This window comes from Lissotriton vulgaris, chromosome 11 (assembly GCF_964263255.1).
Source record: "Lissotriton vulgaris chromosome 11, aLisVul1.2, whole genome shotgun sequence".
Classification (NCBI taxonomy): Eukaryota; Metazoa; Chordata; class Amphibia; order Caudata; family Salamandridae; genus Lissotriton; species Lissotriton vulgaris.
In genome coordinates this window covers 556,045,481-556,071,119 of record NC_141699.1, presented here as the reverse complement: position 1 = coordinate 556,071,119, position 25,639 = coordinate 556,045,481, and the positions used below count along the sequence as shown (strand labels likewise).

The 25,639-nt window shown below is 45.7% G+C and overlaps 1 protein-coding gene across 1 annotated transcript in view; it reads left to right on the top strand.

The window, feature by feature from the left end:
• PPP3CC (protein phosphatase 3 catalytic subunit gamma) overlaps positions 1-25,639 on the top strand; it is a 744,021-nt gene that overhangs the window by 190,088 nt on the left and 528,294 nt on the right. The window lies entirely within an intron of this gene.

Here is a 25,639-nt window from a genome sequence, read left to right as displayed (position 1 = left end):
GATTTATCCTCAGTTGCAACAGGGAGACTGGCTATGTGCTATAGACCTACAAGATGCGTACTTCCATGTGCCCATTGCACACAAACACAGGAAGTTCCTGCGATTCCAAGTCGGCGCCAATCATTATCAGTACACAGTACTGCCATTCGGACTGAAGTCTTCGCCAAGAACATTCCCGAAGTGCATGGCAGTGGTAGCAGCACACCTCAGGAAGAACAAGGTGTTTGTCTACCCGTACCTGGACGATTGGTTGATCAAGGCCTCCTCCTTCTCGGAAGCTCAAGCACACTTCCAGAAGACATGCGTTCTCTTGAACAAGCTGGGGTTGCACATCAACATGTCCAAGTCTGTCCCGACTCCGGTCCAGTGCATTCAGTACTTGGGAGCCTCCATCAATATGCTGTCAGCAAGCATGTCTCCTTCGGAGTAGCGACGATTATCACTCCTTCGGAAGGCTCAGGCTCTTATGACCACTTCATCTACAACAGTGAGGACGGTGTCTTCTCTACTGGGATCGATGGCCTCTTGTATCTTCCTAACACCACACGCACGACTGCACATGAGACCGTTGCAGGAGTGCTTGGAGGATCAGTGGGATCAGAGGAAAGGGTTTTGGGACGACTAGATACAACTGTCTCTGCATGCTCTTCAGTCTCTGAAGTGGTGGCGTGCAGCGGAGAATCTCCTCAGAGGGGTTCCCTTCCACAAGGACATTCCCACGCAGACTATCGTGACGGATGCCTCTCTCCACGGTTGGGGGGCGCACTCCGGAGACTTACAGATTAGAGGAACGTGGACCCGATGGACAATATGACCATGATGTATTACCTCAACAAGCAGGGGGGCTCGAGATCACGCACTCTGTCGCAGGAGGCGCAGGCGATCTGGCACTGGCTTCTGGCCAGAGGACTGACGATAACGGCTACCCGTCTGCCAGGTGTGCAGAATGTTCAGGCGGACGTACTGAGCAGACTGATTCAGGAAAACCACGAATGGGTCATAAACTACGAAGTACTAGGAGAAGTCTTCGCAAGGTGGGGGACTCCAGACATAGATCTGTTCGCCACCGCCGAAAACAGCAAATGCCGAGACTTCGCCTCCAGGTACTACCAGCAGGGGATACTGGGGAATGCGCTATGGATCAACTGGTCGAACAGCTTTTGGGCTGCTGCATTCATATCTGTGCATAGATCGCCGCCTAGTGTTGGGTCCGGATGATCGCACATTGTTGTCCTGGAAGAGTCTTCGAAGTATCACGAGATAGGTGGCTCCTCCCCTGGACTACAGTGCGCATGGGCATCGACTCCATCTTCAGATTGTTTTTTTTTTTCCGCCATTGGGTTCGGATGTATATTGGTTCACTCAAGTCGGAATCAATAAAGTTTCTTAGGTCAAAAGGCCTTTAGTTTTTTTCGTCGGTATTGTCTTGCGATCGGTGCCCAGTTCTGTTCCAGCTCAGTTCCTGAGCCGGATATCCAGAAGAGCCCCGTGCTTCTCGACGCTGAAGGCCCGGTCGACGCCAGAGGCCTCATCGACGAACCATCATGGAACGGAGCCCGTTCAAGAGATGTCCCGTGTGCAACTCGAAATATCCCCACATCGACGTCCACCCGGTGTGCAACAAGTGCCTGTCGCCGGATCATGATGAAGTCAGCTGTATGGCTTGTTCCCGTTTTCGATCCAAGAAGACACTTCTGCATCGGCGCGCTGCGCGCAAGGAAGCCCAGCAGACGGCACCTGAACCGGTGGACATCTTCGATGCCGGGGATAATGAAGGAGCTGAGCGGGAGGTTCGAGAAAACTTGTCGGATCCCGCATCATAGGTCGACTCCAGCTACGACGCTGATGTTGAGATGCTCGATGCGGAAGAAGTCGACGAGGTAGGAGAAGACGATGGGGCCTTTGGGGCCATGGAAGATAGCTTGAGCGAGGAGCTAGGCCCACAAACTGATACTGGGGCCAAACCACTTCATAAGGCTCAGGTTGAGGGATCGCCACAGGGCCTTTCCCAAGATCTTCCAATAAGTTCTACGGCCCCGCCTTCAGGCTCGGCTTCGGACATGTCTAAGGAGCCGCAAGTTGCGAAATCGAAACCGAAAGTGAAAGCTCCGGTGTCTACGCAACCAAAAGCACTTGAGGCTAAAACAAAACAGAAAGTGCGTATTGCTTTGGTCGGCTCGAAGTCCTCGGATCTATCGGCACCAACGAAGCAGAAAAGCGTTATCGACCCGAAGAGGCCGCTAAAGGGCATCGAGCCAAAGTCTGGCACGCCGAAGGCAAAGGTCAAGGACGTCGACCCGAACAAATCGGCGCCGAAGACAGTCGACACCGACAAAGGACTCGGTGCTCAGAAGGTTCTCGAGCCTCCGCGTCGGCCGGACAAGGCTAAAAGTGGTACAACCCCCGAGTCCACGCCTGGTGGTGCCTCGAAGGATTCCGTCGAGTCGACGCAGCCGTCCGCCTCCTTCTCGAAGCAGGTGGCAGAATCCCTGAAGTGCATAAAGGACAAGGCTTCCGTTGTCGGGCCTAAGGATCCTCCACCTTCGAAGCCTGCCGATAAGCCGCAGAAGACGTCGGCGCCCATCCACTTCACGCTGCCACCGAAAGTGGTGCCGAAGGCTTTCGTTCCTAAAATGGCCGTTGACGTGCCTAAGAAGGGGTCCACGGTGCCGAAGCCAACAACTGTGGTCCCAGCCACAAAGCATCGACAGTCCTCGCTTGAAGAGCAACAAGAACAGTTTATTGATGCCGAGACAGGCAGACTTTCTATTTATAAACGAACGATCTCCCCGGTACAGCCAATGGAGTCCTATAAAATCCCACTAAAAAAGAAGGATTCTACTACAACACCTGTTTTTGTAGAACCTGTATCTCCACGTGGCCATGATGTCTCGCCCACTTATTCAGATGTGGACACTGGGGAAGGTGATAATGACGAACACAGCTATCCTGTGGACACTGATCCAGATGATACTAATGAGCCACGGGCAGATGCTGCTGACCCTGGAGATCCACACACTGTTCCAGACACTCATGGGTATGCTGTAAAAACATCGCCTACTGAGGATTCGGCGGCGTTTCATTCACTCATTGAAAGGGCTGCCAAAAATCATAACGTCCAGCTCCATGTTGACCCTATTGAAGTAGACTTTCTGTTCGACACCTTTTCCACCTCAGAGAGGACTGTCAAGAATCTGCCTATGTTGAAGGGTGTCTTGAAACATGCTGGGGAAATATGACACTCTTCTGTTGATTGTTATACAAAAAGAAATATTTAAGGAGCCTACAAGAGCCAGGGTGATAAACCCCAGGATTGAAAAGAAGTACAAACCGGCGCCTGGGGACCCTACCTACATTAAGGGACAGTTGCCGTTGGACTCTCTTGTTGTTTCTAATGCCCGGAAGAGGGCTAATTCACAAACAACGGGTGATGCTCCTCCCCCAGATAAAGAATCTAAGGTGCTAGAGGCATCAGGGAAAAGGGTGGCAGCTCAACCGGCCAACATCTGGCGCATTTCAAATACTCAGGCACTCTTAGCCAGGTATGACAGGGCCCATTACGACACACTGGAGACCCTGTTATAGCACCTACCAGATGAATATAAGGAGGCAGCTGAGATGCTCATACAGGAAGGGAAGCTCATATCAAATGCTTCTATAAAATGTGCACTGGTCGCAGTGTCATGTTGAGACGACATTCCTGGCTCAGAATCTCCGGGTTCAAGCCAGAAATACAGACCACCATTTTGAATCAGCCAGTAAATTCTGATCATCTATTTGGCCCAGAGGTGGACACCACCTTGGAGAAAATCAAAAAAGACACTGAGACTACAAAGTCCATGGGGGCACTACAGTCGCAGCAGTTCACGGGTGGTTCTTTTCGTCGCTCAGGCAATAGAGGTGTTTCCAGAGGCCAGCTGTCCCAGCAAACACAGTACAATAAAGGTGGCGCGCAAACCACATACACCAAACAAAGTAGAGGTGGCTATCGTGGAAACGGCGCCAAGGGCAGAGGTCGTGGAAACAACAGCTCCAGGTCCTCCGCCACTAACAAACAGTGACGCCTTGTCACTGCCCCCCAACCATACAACACCGGTCGGGGGGAGACTTCAACAGTTCCTGCCAGTCTGGAAGTCCATCACCACAGACAGGTGGGTCACAAAGCTTATCCGGTACGGTTATTGTCTGGAGTTAACATCCACTCCACCCAACATACCCCCAAGACACCGTCCTATGTCCACAGAGCATTTGCACTTATTGCAGCAGGAGGTACTCGTCATGCTGCAAAAAGGAGCAATCGAGCTCGTGCCTGTGGAAGAAAGAGGCACAGGAGTTTACTCACTGTACTTCTTGATTCCAAAAAAGGACGGGTCCCTCAGACCCATACTGGACCTCAGACCCCTCAATCAGTACATTCTGTCAGAGCACTTTCACATGCTAGCACTGCAGCAAGTCCTACCGTTGCTCAGTCAGGGAGATTTTCTCGCAACATTAGATCTGAAGGATGCGTATTTTCATATTCCACTGCACCCGTCACACAGAAAATACCTCAGGTTCACCATCCACAATCAACATTACCAGTTCAAGGTCCTACCTTTCGGAGTCACCACAGCACCCAGGATGTTTACAAAGTGCCTGGCGACGGTGGCGGCACACTTACGGAGACATAACATTCACGTCTACCCTTATCTGGACGACTGGCTTATCCAGGCAAAGTCGGCCCAGCAGTGTACCGCCCTCATCTCCTACACCATTCACCTTCTTCACGATCTGGGATTCTCACTGAATTACCCAAAGTCCCACCTGCAACCCGCCCACATACCGCAGTATCTGGGTGCGACCATCGACACTCTGGCAGCCAAAGCACAGCCAAATTCAGTGAGGATCAGCAGCATTCAATCGCTGATACAAAAATTCAGACCTCAACACTCGCTTCAGGCCCGAGTGTTCATGCAGTTGATAGGCATGATGGCCTCCTGCATTTTCATAGTCCTGCACGCGAGACTACATATGCGTCCGCTTCAGGAATGCTTAGCACGTCAGTGGAATCAGGCTCACGGACAGTTGAAAGACCTAGTGTTGGTGACCGGTCGTGCATACAACTCTCTGCATTGGTGGAATCCACAAAACCTTTGCAAGGGACGACCGTTCCAGGAGCCTGTGCCACAGATCATTCTGACGACTGACACATCTCTCCAGGGTTGGGGAGCTCATGTTCTCCACTACACGGTGCAGGGACTATGGACAACGCAGCAGAAGAAGATGCACATCAACGTTCTGGAACTGATGGCTATCTTCATGGCGATGAAAGCATTCAAACTACATCTGTGCAACAAGTCGTGTTGATCCGGACGGACAACATGACGGCCATGTACTACATTCAGAAGCAGGGAGGTACACACTCTCCACAGTTGTCTCATCTGGCTCAGAGCATGTGGAAGTGGGCCATTCAAAGGAACATCTTCCTCATGGCGGAACACCTCCCGGGCAAGGACAATCAGATGGCGGACCTGCTCAGCAGGTACAGCCACCAAATGCACGAGTGGGAGATACATCCATCAGTACTCCACCCGTACTTCCAACGGTGGGGTCATCCAGAGATAGACCTGTTCGCCACAAAGGAAAACGCCAAATGCCGAAGATTTGCCGCCAGGTTTCCACACCCACAGTCGCAGGGCAATGCGATATGGATGAACTGGTCAGGCATCTTTGCGTACACTTTTCCCCCAGCACCTCTAATACCGCTGTTGGCACGCAAGCTGAAGCAACACTCGATGACTCTCATCCTGGTTGCTCCGACGTGGGCACGCCAACCATGGTACGCCACGTCTCTAGAACTATCCGTGGTACCGCATCAAAGGCTGCGCCTCACACCCAGGATTTTGACGCAGAGCCATGGCGACATTCAGCATCCAGATCCGCAACAGCTCAACCTGGCGATCTGGCTCCTGAGGTCTTAGAGTTTGGCTACCTCAACTTGCCTCCTGACTGTATGGACATCATCAGGGAAGCAAGGAAGCCCACCACCAGAGCATGCTATGCGGCGAAATGGAAGCGGTTTGTCATTTATTGTGCAGACCACAACATTAACCCGCTGGACGCATCTACTCAAAACATCATTTGTTATCTGTTACATCTATACAAATGTAATCTGGCCTATGCTTCCATTCATATACATTTATCCGCAATAGCTGCTTATCTCCAAAACAGGCAGCATCTCTCCCTCTTCAGAGTGCCTGCCATCAAAGCTTTTTTGGAAGGACTCAAACGAGTCATTCCTCCCCGGACCTCACCAGCTCCTTAATGGAACCTAAATGTGGTCCTCACAAGATTGATGGGTCCACCTTTTGAGCCACTGCATTCATGCGAGATTCAGTTCTTAACATGGAAAGTGGCTTTCCTGTTAGCGATTAAGTCGCTACAACGCGTTAGTGAACTCCAGGCACTAACTATCCAAGAGCCATTCATACAGATTCATTCCAACAGGGTGGTGCTTCGCACTAACCGTAAGTTCCTTCCTAAGGTGGTTTCACAGTTCCATATCAACCAGACTATAGAACTGCTTGTGTTCTTCCAAAATCCTGAGTCAGTTGCGGAGAGAATGCTCCACATGCTTGACGTCAAAAGAGCCTTAATGTACTACATTGATAGGACCAAAGATTTTCAGAAGTCGAAACAACTATTTGTTTCCTTTTCGCCACAACACAAAGGCAATCCCATTTCCAAGGCTGGTATAGCCAGGTAGATAGTTAAGTGTATTCAGATCTGCTATCAGAAAGCCAAGCGCACTCTAACTATCCCCTCGCGGGCCCACTCCACCCGGAAGTTGGGGGCCTCCATGGCTTTCCTTGGAAATATTCCTTTAGAAGACATATGTAGAGCAGCCACATGGTCTACCACACACACATTTACAAAACACTACTGTGTAGATGTGCACTCCAAACAGCAGGCAGCTGTAGGGCAGGCTGTTCTAAAAACACTTTTCCAAACTACTGCAGCTGGCACAGGCGGCCGCCGCTAATGGAGGGACTGCTATGTATTCTATGCACAGATCTGAATTCAGCAGCCCACATGCCTCGAACCGAATATGCTACTTACCAGTATGCATCTGTTCTTGGCATGTAGGCTGCTGACATTCATATCGCCCGCCTTCCTACCCGGCGCCTGTAGCGGCTGCAGCACTCAGAAATACTCTTAGCATGGTCATCATTCACAAAGTTACACTCCATCTTTGCCACAATGGCTAAAAACAATCTGAGGATGGAGTCGATGCCCATGCGCACTGTAGTCCAGGGGAGGAGCCACCTATCTCATGATACTTCGAAGACTCTTCCAGGACAACAATGTGCGATCATCCGGACCCAACACTAGGCGGCGATCTATGCACAGATATGAATGTCAGCAGCCCTACATGCCAAGAACAGATGCATACTGGTAAGTAGCATATTCAACGCTTTTCCACCCATTCCCCTGATTCCGGCGGTGCTTATCAAGCTGTCCCAGTCCAGGGCGCGGATGATCCTGATCGCCCCGGAATGGCCCAGGCAGTGGTGGTTCACGGACCTGCTTCACCGGTCTCTCCTTCCGCACATACGGCTGCCGTGCAGGCCGGACCTTCTCACGAAGTTCGGGGGGCAAATGTTGCACCCCAACCTCTCGTCTTTGAGTTTGGCGGCATGGCTCCTGAGATAGTGCAATATGGCCATTTGAATCTACCCGAAGATTGCATGGACATACTGAAGGAGGCTAAGCAACCTTTTTTTTTTTTTTTTTTTTTTTGTATGTTCTTATATAGCGCTCGACTACCCGGAGGCATCTCGGCGCTTGCCTTGGGAACCCGTCCTGGCTTTTCCCTGTGAGATAGCCCCTAACGGGCATCCCCAAGGTGAAAGCCAGGCATCCCGCCACGGGGGGCCGTTGTGGAGATTAAGCAAGCTTAATGCCCAGCAACCTTCCACTCGTACTTCCTATGCTTACAAGTGGAAGAGGTTCTGTATCTGGTGCGAGTCCAAGAACTATGACCCGACGACGTGCAAGGAAGACGTCATCCTTCCTTACCTTCTACATTTGGCGCAGTCTGGCCTTAGTGTTCATTCCATTAAGGTTCATCTTGCTGCATTGACTGCCTACAGGAATTGCCCTTCACAGACTTCCTTCTTCCAGATCCCTGTGATCAAAGATTTTTTGGAAGGCTTGAAGAAAGTATTCCCTCCTGTCAGGCTTCCTTCGCCTTCATGGGAATTGAATGTGGTGCTGTCCAGATTGATGAAGGAGCCTTTTGAACCTATTTATAAGGCTTCGTTGCAGCACCTGTCCTGTAAGGCGGCGTTCCTCGTGGCCATTACATCGGCGTTGTGTTGCCAGGAACATTATACTGTATTTCATGCTGCTAAGGTTGTTATGCATACTCACCCTAAATTTCTTCCCAAGGTTATTTCTGATTTTCATGTCAACCAGACCATAACTTTGCCTAAGTTTTTTAAGAATCCTTCATCTCCAGCGGAAAGGTCTTTACATTCCCTGGCTGTTAGGAGGGTGTTGAAATTTTATCTGGATAAGACCAAAGATATTCGTTGGTCAGACCAATTGTTTATCAACTATGGATCAGTCAGGACGGGTCTTGCTACCTCTAAGCAGTCCATCTCTAGGTGGATTGTGTCCTGCATACAACCGTGTTACCAGAAGGCTAATAAGACCTTAGGGGGTAAACCTAAGGCTCATTCCACCAGGGGCAAAGCTGCCACGATGGCTTTGCTCCGTAATGTTCCTATTGCAGAAATCTGCAAGGCGGCCACTTGGAAGTCGGTCCATACCTTTGCTAAGCATTACTGCCTGGACACTGATGCCAGGGCAGACGCTCAGGTGGGGCAGGCTTCGCTGCGAAATCTGTTTGCACAATAGTGGTTTTATTTCTCGTTTCTCCACTGCCGCTTTGGTGTGGGGATGGGCTTGCCATTCTATTCACTAGATTATGACTATACACAGAGATCCCCTACTACAGAAGGAGTAGTTTCTGTCCTGCAACTCCAGTTCTGTAGCAGGGGTATCTCTGTTATAGTCATAAGCGCCCGCCCGCCTCCCCAGTGGAGAGAGATATTCATGTAAGGAATGCTACAGGTCTGGGGTGTTACGCCTTCAAAAAGAACTGAAAGTAAAAGGGACCTACAGTGCATTCTGGGATACCGTGAAGTTCTGGAAAGTTCTGGAAAGTTCTCTTAAAGGCACCGTATCCTGTTTTGAGCCACATGATGGCAGCCTATGGGGCTTGTCTGTCCATGTCTTCCTCTCTATCATTCCAGAGGGTTTTTGCTGCTGAAGCAAGGGAAATCTGGACAGACTTTGCTGTTTGTGGATTTTTGGTGGAATTTTTAGATGAAGTACTGGACAGTGTAGCCTGGTTTTATAGGCTGCATTATCTGTCTTTTAATTCTCTCTTAAGTGTCTGTGCTGTCCTGCATTTTTCGACACCTTAAAAGATTATTTTTGATTGCTCCGGGGTCCACGCACATGGGCGGGCCTATTCACTAGATTATGACTATAACAGAGATACCCCCACTACAGAACTGGAGTTACAGGACAAACTACTCCATACTAGAGATGTGATAACACCGCAGAGTTGGGTCGCAAGGGCTTTAGCCACCACCTTGGCCTCTGTTTAGCAAGGAAATGGGGAACAACCGACAGGCCTTTTGGGCCTCCGGCCTTACTAGTCTGGAAGTCTCTTATAGACCCCTCTATCTCCTAGACTGTAAAGTCCTATTCCAATTCCTCTCAGTCCTCACTTGTCAGTGTAGGGAGTCGGATGTCTTTAAGTAGGTCTCTGCAGTCCTCCCTTGTTCTAGTAGGACTTGATGTACAGAATGCTTCATAGTAGTCAGCAAATGCTCTCACTATCTCCTCTTCCGCCCTGTTTACACGCTAGTGGCGTAACCTAGGCCCCCACAGCCCCCGCAGTGCGGGGTTCCCGAGCTCCAGGGGGCATTACTCAGCACAGCACTCTGGCTTGAGAGCTCCTGACTGACTCCAGAGGTCCCTCCATAAGGGGGCCCCCTCAACGTTCGTTACGCTACTGGTACATGCCCCTCAGAGGCTTGCATGTCACCACTCAATTGCATTCCCTATCCCTCCTCTCCAACCAGACTCCCATCTTGTTGCCTTTATCTCCCAGATCAAAGAGCCGTCTTTGCGACACTATTAACTGAGTCCATGATGCATTTTCTGCTAGATGCCTCATCTCCTGCTGCTTGAGACTGATCAGATGTCTCACCGGAGGATCAGATTCCTCACTAGCCAGTGCCTCTGCCTCCAAGCTGGCCACCTCTCCCTCCAGGGCTTCATATTTAAGAAGCTGTTCCTTACTATGTCCCCTAATCAGTGCCTGAGCATGACCCCTAATTACAGCTTTCAATGCTTCTGAAAGGGTTGGTGCCGAGTCAACCGACCCTACATTGTCTTGGAAGTACTGCTCTGTCCTCTCTCTAATCTGACCAACAAACCTTTTGTCCTTAAATAAACAAAGATCTATTGTGGGCGCCAGTGTATTGTCTTTCAGTGATCTCTGCAACAGCACCTCCACTGGCAAATGGTCCGAAATTTCTTTCGCTCTATGGGTCATGTTTTGAAGCATCCTGGTGCTCGTATTGTGCGTCTCAGTGGGAGTAGCTGCCATGCACAGCCAAATTGAACAGAGCTTAGCTAAAACATGGGCTAAGTTGCGATGTTCAGTAGCGCTAGGATATTTTCTAGCATGGCCCCTCTGTGGGATACGCCGGGTGGTCCGGGATGGCTTAAAGATAGACTGGTCTTACCCTTGAGAGAAGCTGGGATTGAGGTCTGGGGAGATCTGTTTGTGGAAGGTATTTTAGTTTCATGGGAGTCTCTTAGAGGTAGATTGGACATAGGCCTTTCTAGGTTTAAATACCTACAGATGGTCAGTTGGGCCGAGTCACAGAAGTCTACCTAGTAAATACCAAATTGGTGGGGGGAACTATCTGGAACATCAGCTTGTTAACAAGGTTCCAGGAAGGAAGGAAGTCTCTTTCTGGTATCAAGCTATATTGGAAGAGTTAGATGGCGAATTTCAACTGGCCAGTAATCTCTGGGACAGCTCCCTTCTAGATCATGATATTGAACACTTGTGGATTAATTCCTGTAAGACACTGTGGGAGGTAGTCAAACCAGCATGGCTTCGAAGGAACCACATGTTTACTATACACAGGGCCTATTATTCACCTCAGAGACGATGAAGAATCTCAAAGGGCCCCCCTGTGTGCTGTAATAGGTGTGGGACTATAGCTGCCTCTGATATCCACATGTTTTTTGAATGCCCTGCCCTTTCTTCCTATTGGGACTCCATTGGTAAAATATTGACAACATCCCTTGGGTGCCTGTCACTATTAATCTACCATTGGTTATTTTTGGCCTGGAGGAGGGTGTGACAGACCTCGCTAAACAACTTCTTTTTTATACCATCTTGTTGGCCAGAAGAGAAATCTGTAAAAAAAAATGGACAGAACCCTCACCACCCTCCTTTGTGGATTGGCAGTCAAAGGTGTAAGTCTCCAGACTGGATCTTATGAGAACTGGCAACCAAAAACAAGAGTGCCCTCTGGAACCTTTTGAAATGGGGGTTGATCCAGAGTTAGTGGCAAAGTGTTTTTTTTTTTTTTTTTACCTGTCCCATGGTTACGCTGCCCTGGTACTCTGTAGACACTCCTGGCGCCTTTAGGATGCGTCATTGTGCTAGTGCATTGTTGAGTACGAGTAGGCTTGGCAAGCCCGGTAAAGAGGCTTCCCATAACGCTCCATATAGGCCCTCGAGTATCCTTTTACACTGGTAGGCAAGGGCCCCCCACTTGGACTCGTACTTAAAACAGAAACAAAGCACCAGCACTAACCCTTGTACAAAACAACTATCCAAGAATGTTCTAATCAAGCCTCTCCGTTCCTTCCAAAACATCTCACACAATGAATTTATGGACCTGGTCAAAGCAAGCAGGCCTGCCGGTAGCCCTTTTGACCCCTGTCCGCCACAAACTTTCCAGACAATTCTTTTAACAACCTCTGTTGCCATTCCAGTAAGCCTATCATCAACGATTCCTTAACTACTGGAATATTTCCAGAAGAACTCAAAAAGTCATACATACGCCCTTTACTGAAGAAAACAAACTTGGACCCCCTGAACCCTGACAATTACAGACCCATTACAAATGGAACTTTCCTGGGCAAACTGATGGAAAGAGCAGCGTTCGCCCAGATGTCACAATTCATTGAAGAGAATGACATACTTTCAGATTTCCAAACAGGATTTCGTCCGGGAAGAGGCACTGAATCTGCCCTCCGGGATTACCTAAAGAATACAGTTGACCGCAGCGGGGTTGCTGCGCTACTCCTCTTGGACCTCTCAGCTGCCTTTGACACGGTTGATCATGACACTCTGAAACAAAGACCTTATGAAGCCGGCATAGAGGGAACTGCTCTAGACTGGATCGGTGTCCTACCTTCGAAACAGAACTAATGGCATCCATACTCCACCTTTCTCGTCCAAACCGTACTCAACAAAAGCAGGGGTCCCTCAAGATTCTATCATCTCGCTCATGCTTTTCAACATCAACATTTACCAGTACTGATCAATAAATTTCACCTCATGTGCTACAACTATGCAGATGACACACAAATACTCCTTCAACTGGAATGCCCCAAAGACATTGGAAAATCACCAATTTTCAGCTGTCTCATAGCTGTGGATCAGTGGATGACTTGGAGCCATCTCAAATTGAATGCTTCAAAAACTGAAATACTCGCGTGTGGCGATTAGAAAAATTACAACCCGCTTGCCGCATGGCCTGATGAACTGGGATCACTGCCTAAATTATCGAAGGAAGTGAGAAACCTCGGAATGACCATGGACTTCAAGCTGTTGATGAATGCCCTAGTGGATAAACTAGCAAGATCAAGCTTTGCTACTATAAAAACGCTGCGACAAATTCTCCCTCATTTGGGATTTCCACACAAGGTCCGAGCTACCATCTCCCTTGTTCTATCCAAACTCGATTACGCCAATATCCTCTACCACGGATCACCTTTAACAACCATGAAAAGACAACAACGGATTCACAACTCGGCTGCCAGACTACTCTTGCATATTAAACCACGAGACCACATCTCTCCTGCCTTGAAAGCCCTGCATTGGTTACCGGTTGCCAGAAGATCCAAGTTCAAGCTGCTTTGTATTACCCACAAAGCAATACATGGAATAGGGCCACTCTTCATCAGGAATAAAATCACCAAACTCATTCAACAAAGGAACCTCCGCTCTAAAGGAGCATCTCGCCATACAAGAAAAAAACCATGGGTGGCACATCCTTCTCTGTTCAAGCAGCCAAACTATGGAACTCTTTACCCCCCCAACTTAAGATCCACCGACAACCACCTTATCTTCAGAAAACTACTCAAGATATGCCTCTTCCGCACATAAACCATACGGTAACAGAAATTTACAGCACATCCCTCTGTATATAAGCATTTGTTTTCTTTTTTTTTCTTTTTTTTTATTTTTATTGAAAGTTCATGTCGATATCATAACAAATACAAAACAGAGAATACAAATTGGCATGACGTTACCGAGTAGTTATACATATCAAGGCATAAATAAAACTGACAAATTTTCACCTTCTAAAAAAGTACTTGAGCTGATTAAAACCATTAATATAGAGGAAGATACATATGCTGATAATATATTAAGATTATGCAGGAGGTAATACTGTGGATATTTGACAAATTAAAAGCCGAGGGTTTTTGACCGCCTCCATGCTGCCACAGGTGACCAGATCCTAAGTCCCATATCTCTGGATTTCACCCCCTTCAGTGCGTACAGCTCTGATTCAATGTTGTGAATCCCTAATAGCCTACACATCCACATCTGAAAGGTTGGGGCCTCAGTGTCTTTCCAAGCAGCAGCAATTAATATTCTGAAGACTGCTGTAGCTATAAAAACCAGTGCCTCCATCTCTACACTCAACCCCATTTTGGTATCAACCCCAAGAATTAATAGAGTTGGGGATAGATCAATCCTAGTATCTAGCAGCCCCTCTAAAAACTTTCCTATTTCACTTTTAATTGGTCCTAATTTCTCGCAGCCACAAAACATGTGAAGCAAATCTGCCGGACCCTTGCCACATCTGGGGCAATTATGGTCTACTCTCTTGCCCCAGTCAAATAATTTTGCCGGCGTATAATAGAGATTGAATAAAGTTTTAAAATGCTGCGCTCTTAGATTTGAAGATCTTAAAAACCTTTTATCCATAAGGATGGCTCTATCTAAATCGATATCAGGATCATTTAATTTCCCTGCCCAAGTGGTTTCTGTCTTGAGCAAATCATCCAACAGTGTATCCAAAAATAATACATACAATTTCCTTATGCGACGGCCACCTCCCTTCAAGTAGTCTAAAAGTGCACATTCTTTAGATACATCTATGGTCGGTCTCTTGGATTTAATTGTATTAGTCAGTTGTATGTATTTAAGCTCTTGAGAGCCTTGAAGTGCATACCGAGACACCAGGAGATCTAGGGGCCTCAGTAGATCCTTTACCATCACTTGACCCAATGAGGTGATTCCTTGTCTTTCCCAGTGTCTCCAGGGCCCGTCTGTGCTCAAGTGGGGGAATAACCCTGAGTTCCAAAGTGGAGTGTGTTTATTGTACTTCGGAATATTCTGATTCTTCTGTATCCCCACCCAAATTGTATAAATATCTTCCAACATTTTGTGCCCTTGAGACTTAAAGAAACGTTTGTCAAAATGTCTTAGAAGTACTCCATCGGTTTCATTCCCTAATAATAGGGAATACCGCTTTGAGAATTTACCGTGTTAGCAGGGAAGAAAAGTATAGCCATATCTGTAAGCAGACAAGACCAATGGTAAAATTTTAGGTTTGGTATACCCAGGCCACCCTTTTCCTGAGGGAGAGACATAAATTTGATTGATCTCCTCACCTTGCCATATTGCCAAATAAAACTCATAAAAATTGCCTCCATTTCCCTGATCAAAATATCATCAATTTTAAAAGGGATCGATCTGAATTTATATAAAATTCTTGGAAACATTGTCATTTTAATGACATTCGCCCTGCCTATAATTGATAAATGCAGAGTATCGATCCGCTTTAGATCCTGTTTCATTTTCGACAATAATGGTGAGAAATTATCCTTAATAATTTCCTGTGTCTGGGCATTAATTGTGATTCCCAGATAGACAACGGAGTCCACATATCTATTATCCAACTTGACTGTCTTACTGGAGCATAGAACCTGTGTTTTTGCCACATTTAATCTGTATCCGGATGCACTACCGAAATCAGAGGTAACATTAATTAGTTCCCTCATAGCGCTAGCAGGATCCACAGTAGTAATGGCTAGGTCATCTGCGTAAGCGAGAATTTTGGTTGCATATTCATTCGTGATAATTGGTTTAATATTTATATTACCCATAATGTGACAAATCAGGGGATCAATATACAGTGCAAATAGGATAGGTGAACATGGGCACCCTTGTCTTGTCCCTCTCGAGATATGGATCGGATTAGAGCCCTCACCCATTAGGTGGATGTTAGCTGTTGGGGTATGATACATGGCCTTAATTGCCTGAAGAAATCGGGGGCCAAATCCTCTGCTCTCCAACACTTTCCATAAAAAGCTCCACTTAACCCGATCAAACGCCTTCTCGGCGTCGAGGAGGATCATTGCAATCCCCTCCCCCTCCCTGGCATGCATATCAAACAGGGTTATAGCTCTTTTTATATGGTCGGTGGTACCCCTTCCGGGGATAAAACCATGTTGCCAGGAGGAGACGAGGCCTGCAATAAACCTTCCCATTCGAGTGGCCAATATTTTAGCGTAAAGTTTATTATCGCTGTTAATTAATGAGATAGGCCGGTACGAACCTGGGCTCTCCTTGGGTTTGCCTTTTTTATGAAAGACCACTATATTAGTTTTGGTCCAGGACTCTGGTATAATGCCTGTATTAATAACCCCGTTAAATAGATCTAATAGGAGAGGAGCCGTCTCTTCACTCAGATACTTATAAACTTCCAGGGGTATGAGATCCGGTCCTGCTGCTTTTCCTGCTGATAATTCTTTCAGTGCTTGTCGGAGCTCCTCCATAGTAATATCCTGTTCTAAGATTTCCCTCTCATTGGGCAACACATTTTTACCCGTATCCTGCCAATTCTTGCTTGGATAGGTTGTATCTGCATCCTCTTTATAGAGAGCCTGATAGAAACACCTAAAGACCTCTAGGATTTCTGTTGGTTTTTTATAGATATGCTCCCCCTCTTTAATTTCAGTAATAATATTTTTTGAGGTAGCCTGTCTTATTTTTAATGCTAGGGCCCTTCCAGCATTCTCACCTGTTTCATACATTCCCAATCTGCGGGTATGATATTCTGCTGCCGCTTTCCTTGCTAGTTGCCGGTGGATATCTGCTTTTATTGTATTTAAACTATCTAGACTCTGAGGACCCTGAATCCCGTTATATATATCTCTCCTGTGTTGTTCCTCGGCCTTTGCCAACCTATCCAAGAATCCCTCCCTTTCTTCCTTTATGTTTTTCCACAACCGTGCAGAAAAGCTAATAGTCTCTCCTCTTAAACCCGCCTTGAAGCTATCCCAAACCATACCACGAGAAGCACTATATCTGTTGGCATCAAAAAATGATTGAGACCACCTCTTTATATGTGCGATGTAATTACTATCTAGTAGAAGTTTTCTATCGAAGGACCATGGTCTCATTTTTCCTCTTGGATTAGTGATAGACAGATTCAAGACAAGAGGGTTATGATCCGAGATTAGCTTTGGGAGCATAGAAATTTCTACGGTGCTGAGGAGAGTGGCTGTTACTAAGAAATAATCCAATTTTGTGTATTTATTAAATGGGTGTGAAAAGTATGTGAACCCAGGATCATCTTTCTTTAAATTGCCCCAGACATCCTGCAGGCCATAAGAATGAATTATAGAAGAGATTGCCCTGAATACCCGGGGTTTTCTTCCTTTATATTGGGTATTGCCTGTAGAATCTGCCGAGATATTAAGGTCACCACATAGTACCACAGGTGATGGCCAGTTGGTAAGCTCCCTTTCAATGTGATTCATCACCCCAGCATCATCCAAATTAGACCCATACACTGAGCAGAGAGTAATACCTAATCCCAGTTCACATATAGCCCATCTTCCCAGTGGGTCAGCTTTTGATTTTTTGACCCCACCCAATCCAGCCCGACCAATGATAGCTACCCCCTTTACAGTTGAGGTCTGCGAGGAACACGAGAATATTTCATACCCCCTTATATTTAACCAATGTTTCTTTTTCCATGACAGATGAGTCTCTTGTAGACAAACAATATCGGGGTTTACTACTTTAACATACTCCACGAATTTTTCCCTTTTTTTCCAGTCATTCAGTCCACCTATATTAAGACTAATTATCTTAATCTTTGACATAGCCCTGGAGAGAAACCAACCAACAAGCTAACCAATCACTTTTTATCTTATGTCTAACAATAACATGTATAACCACTTTCAATTTCTCCAGTGTATCAACAAACATTAATGCATGAACTTTCTTTTTGCTTCTTTTTCTTCCCCCTACCCCCCCCTCCCACGAAGGACCCTCCCAACCCCCCCCCCCCCCCCCTGACCATAACTCACCCCCCGGTGAGGCGCGCAGACGAAGTCTGTGCAAGTGATGGGTGCGGCAATGAACACAGTGCAATTAATAGACCCAAAGTCAACCTCGGCTTATATACAACCACAGTTAACCTACAAAGCTCCCCCAAATCACACCACGGATCTTCCTACAGTAACAGACTTTACTAAGTGATACTCTAACTGAGCATTTGTTTTCACTGTAGATATGTACCTATCTTTGTGTATTACGTTATCAAACATGTAAAATAATTATGTTAGAAAATAAAAAATGAAAAAATAAATAAATAATATGAATAAATAAAAATCATCTTTGGTCTACATGTACATACTTCCATTGTGCATCTATGTACCCTCCATGTACCTGGTTCGGTGTGTCTGTTACTTTTCTCCTGAAAAAGCATATCCAATGCACTACCCTATTTCTCATCCTGTGCGTCTATAAATATATTTAATCTAAATATACTTACTTCCTTTATGTATCTATATACTTTTAATGTACTTACGGATCTATATATTTATCACTTTCTTCAAATTTAGCATTCCCAATGCACTAGCCTATTTCTCAGCCTATGCTTCGCTCAATATATCTTCTAGCCCAACCTTCTGACTCATCTCAAACTTCTTTCTACTACTCCTTCCAATGCACTACCCTATCTCTCATCCTATACATCTATCAATATATCCTCTACATCCACTCTCTCATTTATCCCAAACACCATACCACTACTATGATCGCCAAAATAACCCTTTCTAGACTCTCTCCTGCTCTACCCCTCCTTGCATCGTCTGACACCTCTTTTTACTACACCGATTCCTTAAAACAAACCTTTCTAAACTCTCCCCTCTGAATCCTCCCCTCCAAAACTCCTTTTTTTACTCATCCAAAAGCCTCTTCCTACTGCTAAGACCTTAAGAAAAATCCTTCACTCTTTTATCCCTCCACTATCCTTTTCAATCAAAATTAACAAACTAACATGTTCACTTCTCAAATTCCATATTGACCGCCAAGGTCACTGAGGCACACGTGAATTCCATCTTGTCTGCCCACCTTTCTTGTAATAATATTCTAGACGAGAGCCAGAATGGTTTTCGCGCACAACACAGCACCGAAACTACTCTGCTCTTTATGACTGAGCACTTGCGTTCGGTGCTGGACCTTTCTTGTAATAATATTCTAGACGAGAGCCAGAATGGTTTTCGCGCACAACACAGCACCGAAACTACTCTGCTCTTTATGACTGAGCACTTGCGTTCGGTGCTGGATGCGGGGCAGACAGCGGTGCTCCTCTTGTTAGACCTGAGCGCCGCGTTCGACACGGTGTCTCATGACATTCTGATGCGGCGGCTGGAGGAAGTGGGAATTGAGGGGAAGGCTCTTAAATGGTTCCGCTCTTTCCTCTCGGACCGGTTTTTTAAAGTGGCCATTCCACCTGGTCAGTCCTCTTTCCATCCTTTGGGACTGGGAGTCCCTCAGAGCTCTGCATTGAGCCCCACTTTGTTCAACTTATATGTGAAACCGCTGGCTGCTGTCGTCAGACAATGTGGCTTAACCATGACATCGTATGCCGACGACACGCAGCTGGCGGTGACACTCAGTGGGGACCCTGAGGTGACTGCTCCCAGATTCCGCGCAGGACTTATAGCCTTGGCGAACTGGATGCGTATTAACTGCTTACAGTTAAATGCCAAGAAAACCGAGGTCCTGATTTTAGGGAAGCAGGCGGAACTTTGGGGAGATCAGTGGTGGCCTCCTGAATTGGGGGTGACCCCCATCCCAGCGGCCGAAGTTAAGAACTTGGGGGTCTGGCTGGATCCTAACCTCTCTTTTACCAGCCACACAAAGAAGATTGCAGCTACCTGCTATGGTATTCTGCGAGGACTGAGACCAGTCCTCAAATTCTTCGACCCCCCTACTCAGCAACTGGTGGTCCAAGCCTCCATTCTTTCTCGGCTGGACTATGGGAGTGCACTGCTGCTTGGAGTAAATCAGGCTGAGGCCACCAGGCTGCAGAGGGTGCAGAATGCCGCTGCGCGGGCCATTGTTGGCCTCCCGAGACGTTGTTCTGTCTTTGCAGTCCTGACCTCCCTTCACTGGCTGCCGGTCAGACAGAGAATTAAATTCAAGGCTCTCTGTCTTACATTTAAGATCCTGAAACTCTCCTCTCCTCCTGCCCTAGCGGGTCTTGTTTCCCCCTATGTCCCCACGCGGTCTCTCAGGTCGGAATCTCTTCATCTGGCGATTAAGACTAGGTTCAGACTGAGTAGGATAGGAGGTCGTTCCTTTCGAGTTTTGGCGGCTGGATTATGGAACTCCCTTCCTGTCCATATTCGTGCCCTAAACAGCCTGACTCTCTTCAGACGCGCTATAAAAACCCATCTGTTCGCTTCTGCTGACTGATCCCTTCTCCTTCCAGCATCGATTTGTTGTGTTGTGGTACTTGATCAGGCGCCAGGACGCCCCTTCGCTGGGGCAGCTGTGCGCCGAATAAAAGTTATTAACATAACATAACATAACATATTCAACTATACTAATATACTGCCCAAATAACTGAATAACATATCTACTACTCAAATTACTTCATATTTATACTATACTAATTTTCAACACTAATCCTTTATGGGTTCTGGAGTGGCGTGCTACTCGCCAGAAAAACGCTTCAACACCCATCAGGGGTAACAAGTGCTATATGAATGCAAATCTTTCTTCCCCTTTTATCCCTCCGCTATCCTTCTCACTCCAAGTAACAGACTAATATCCACCACTGAAATTACCTCATATTTCACCATATTAATTCACCACTAATCCTTTATAGGCTTCCTGAATGCGTCAACAAGTGATAAATAAATAAAAACCTTTGTCCTCCTCTATCCTTCTGCTATCATTCCAAATCCAAATAACTGACTAACCTATCCACCACTTAAAATGTACTTGCATGTTTCACTATACTAATTCAACACTAATCCTCTATGGGGCCCGGAGTAGCGTGTTACCCGCCAAAAAAGAGATTTGACGCCTCGTCAGGGGTAGTAAGCACTATATAAGTGCAATTACAATACAATACAATACATACCTAACTGGTAATTAGAATAGAGAGGGAGGCAACACATTTTTTGGGTTCGGACAGAGAAAACCCCATTGTGGGATAGCGACCTCCTAAGGGAGGTTGGAGGATTACTGGGGTTTCGTAAATGGGGTCTATTGGGGATAGACAGTCTGGGAGACGTGTGAAGAGGGCAGAAGATGACTGAGTTCCAAGACTTACAAAAGGATTTCGAAATGCCTGACTCCGAACACTACAGACACATTCAAATAAAACATGCAATTCAATGTGCCATACCAGACGGTGAACACATAGTGCAATATGCACCTCTAGAGTACAGAATCTTATTAGATCGTATGACATCCAAAGCAACCTCTCTTATTTATAAAACATAATGAATAATACACCTGACCCGTTAATGTCTCTTCGAGCGGTATGGGAGACTGACCTAGGAACAATGGAGGACACTGACTGGGAAGAGACGATACAGAGCCCTAGGGAGGTGGCAGTACGGGCGAGATTCCATCTCATACAATTACGTATATTGCTAGATCCTATACATCTAGAGCACTCTTACACTGAATGAACCTCAGTGACACTGACGTATGCACACAAGGTTGTGGGGCAAAGGGTACCTGCTATCACATGCTATAGAACCGCCTCTATATGCAACAGTACTGGAAAGAAATAACCCAGATATTGGCTGAAGTATTGGGACAAGAAGTCCCTATGGATACCAAATGGCTCATACTATGTGTGATAGGAGAAGATAGATGGCCTAAATATGTAACGCTCTGGCTTAAGACTGCAGACATTGTAGCAAGAAGGAACATAGCAAGGGCATGGGGAATGAACCAACCACCAATGGTAATTCAGTGGAGCGAAGATCTGGTCCGGTCTGGTGCTGTGCAGCAGAAAAAGTGGTGTTTCAGAGCAGAGGTTGCCCTAAGAAATGGGATAAAATTTGGGGTTGCTGGACAAAGCATGGAGGTCATTGAGGCCGGCATGAATCTTTGTTTACAATGCATGAAGGGTTCCTTTCTAAAGTTAAGAATTGGAGCAGTACTGTGGACGACATTGAACTCTTTAATGTAATACCATATTATAAATATATTGAGAGTGAATGCTATCCCTATATATGTATGAAGACCGCACGCAATGTGTTGTATGATATCTAAATGTATTGGCAAGCTTGTCAATAAAAATTATTATTAAAAAAAAAAGTAAAACACACTATTAACTGTTTTAGGTTCAATTCTTTATATCAACATATAATTTCCTACAAAGTACAAAGGTTCTTCTGGTCTTCAGTATGGGTTCCATTATGGGTTACTGGTGTTTATTGTATATTTTGCAGTCATTTGATGGCACTCGGATACGGAAGCCTAAGTTTGAAGAGCCACTCTCCTAGATATGATGTAATGTAAAATTGGTTTTATAGTCATTGAATTAAGTTTCACTATATCTGACACTTCTCTTTTGCAGAAATCTTTTCAAATCAAATGTAAATAGATTGTGGATGTGTTCCTTGGTACGGGTTGGATGCCCCCATCTGACTATAATTATCTTTCAGATAGTCGGGACATGAGGTAATCTAGAATGGAATAATTTATGGTAGACACTCCTAGGAAAAAACATTTATTTCAAGAAAGCGTCAGCCTTAAAAGAGTTTGCCAGAAGTTAAGATTGTGTGTAGCAGTGACTGCCTCTGGCTACCATTAGTTAACACTCCTGAATATGTCACTGGGAGAATTTCATCTGAAGTGATGCAGTATTAACACTTTTCTGGTAATTTAAATTTTCTCCTAAGCCCTTTTAATTCTGAGAAATGGTGTGAAGACATATGGTTAGTTTGAAACCTCTGATGCAACCACATTGTCAAAGGTGTGTCTCCGAGCTACAGCTATTTTGCTCAAATTATCTGTGCCTCTGCGGGACCTTGAGGTGTTTTTTGTTGAAATGCCTTTCAGGGGGTAATGGTGCTGTTTAGGCTGGCATGTCAAACTCTTTTGAATGCACTTTAGCTGTAGTTGATTATAAAATTGGATGATGACATAAGGTCAACATTGCCAGTTAATAAAACATTACAAAAATCAGACACTGCAGACTTCAGATGTCTGTCTGTACTTCTGAATTGTTCTCATCCTTCAGGAGAAAAACATGTACACAAAATAGGGAACACTATATCAAGTGTGTAATCCTTGTTGAAGGCCTTGTGTTATTGTTACAAAATGTTTACAATCAAAAGTCCATGGTACCTTCAATCGTTTATTAGACCTTATGTACCATTGAGAAACATAGGATCAGAAAGGGAGTTCCCAGAGTCAAGAAAGTGTGTATAGGTAGGAGCTCTTTTGGCTACTTGGCACCAACATTAAGGAACGCTGTGCCCCTTAACGGTTTTGCAAGCCCAGCCAGAATGTTTGTTTAGGGTAAAACTTACAACTTGATTATTCAGCTCAGGATGAAAAGAGGTTTAACAGCTTTAGGCCTGCGGATACCTATACCTAGCTCTGAGAGGGTTGTATGTTGGAACAACAAGTTCCTCAACAACGACTCACTAAGCCATGCGGTCTGTACTACGACCCCGTCTCTACGATTTTTTTTTTTTTGCCACATGTTTTTGTGATAATGGAATGCATGGCAAACCACCCCCTAAAATCTATTCCAAACCCCTCCTTCTCCCAGAAATCTACCACGTACCCCCACCTTCCATCCCCTAAAAATTTAGATGAACCCCCCAACCTCCTAATAACTAACACTAACCCCTCACACCCCCTAACAACTATCAGGAACCCCTTCCACCCCCTAAAAACTAACACCCAACCCTCCCTACCCCCGAACCCCTCTTACCTTTCCTGTTCCTCAGACGCACCTTAGGACTGCCCATCCGGAACACTAGACCGTCTTAGCCTGAACCATGCACATGCATGGTTCAGGCTAGGTCTTTGTTTGTGCAAGTTGTTCGGCTTGCGTGAGTCATTGTTAAGGATGTTCCCCCTCTGGGACACCTCCCATGAGATAGCGATGTGCTTTAGAAATCTGATTATTATTATATTTTTAAATATTATGATTGAGCATGAAGTGATATGTCATCTGTCGAACATGGAATCGTTGAAAATTGTGGTCAGCAGAATTAATTAAAGCAATAAGTGACTGAAAAATGTATATTGGAAACCCATGGAAATGTTGGCTAATAGTGCAAATAGAGGCGATTTCAGACTGCCATTGCTTAATATGACACAGATCTGAGGTAAAGTGTGTGAGGTATCAGGATGGGTATTCTAGCTGATGGACACATTGATTGAGTGCCATGTGTGATGGAAATCCCTGGAGTTTCTAACTGCCACTAAAAAGAGCATTGACAGACTGCCAGGGTTATTGGGAAGAGACAGAGTCTGGTAAGCAAAGCTGATGGAAAAAGTGACCTACAGCCAAGCGTTTTAGGAGATCACAAAGATGTGTCAGTGAAGTAAATATGTCCAATGACCGACTGCTACCCATGTTGAAAGGCTGCAAAGGGCTTGAAGTGTTTGTACCTCTTATCATGGATGCAGTAGCATGCTGTCAAAGGGTAAGGGACTCCATAGAGGACTTGGCAACCATGGCGGGAGTGAAAGCAGATGCTGTCAAGCCGGCTTATGGGAAAGTGGCCAACTGCTAGTTGCGAGGTGAGGCCTGAAATGATGATCAAAGCTACTAGTGTTGTGACTTGAGGCCATGGGGTTCCTGTGTGAAGAGCTACTTGACCGGTGACAGACTGGCATGTGATATGAAATGCTATGATACTTCTAGTTAAAAAGACTAGAGGGAGCAGTCGTAGAATGCCGGGCGTGATAATAAGTCCCTATGCACAGACCTAGTTGTGAGTACTGGCTGGACTTTTATATCACCTTTCTTGGTATGGAGCACTTGGTTGTCTGTGCACATGGTTTTGAGAAGGAGTTTGTTTTTCCTTGTGGGTTTGATAAGACATTCAATTAAGCAATTGCTCCATTTCTGGGCTAGTTCCATCCCATGCACTAGGTTGAAGTATTTCTCCTTCAGTTGTTGGTCTTGCACAAGATTCCACGCGGAACCCCTGAGGCGACGGGATGCAAGATTTTAGCAGTAACCTTATTCGATTGGAGTTATCTATCGCGATCCTCAACACAGAAGCCTAATTTCACTAAGACTTCATTATGACAAGATCACTGTCACAGATCCGCAATAAGCAGGGACCCGCGCCCCAAAGTCCCATAATAGAGGACACCGCTTTCCCACAATATATGCTAAAGAATTCCGCTATTTGAGGACACCGTTTTCCATAGATACAAGTATAATACTGCTATTCCATCACATTTTATCCACATAGCACACAAGGTGTGATATCTTGAATGCGCAGGATTAACCACAGCTACAAGCAAACAACCACTGATAGAACAGACTAGGACCTGCCCACTTTCAACTAAAGTCTAGTGATAGCAAGGGGTGAAACAATTTACCTTGACTCCGCTTACATGACAGAAAATAAGATTAAGTCTTGAGAAAGATGGTGTAATTTAACGTATCCATCGAAACGCGTCGACGCACTTTTCCTGTACAATCCATGATCCTGGCACTTTTGTTGGACCACAGATTTAATCATTGTATAAAACAAAGTGTCATTATTGGCAATTTGATGTACTAACTAAATTAAACAACTTTTCACGTCTTACATGTTTGTCTGTTTTTGTGATTATGCGGGTCATAATCGATTTCGTATTAGTTTAATTTTGTTGCATTTTTGTCCAACTCTTTTAATTGATTTTTATATGATGTGTATTATATTGTGTTTTTAATATGAATTGTTAAAAACATTTTCATTGAATAAATAATACAGACATTTTCTTAATATTTGGCCACTCATTATTGAT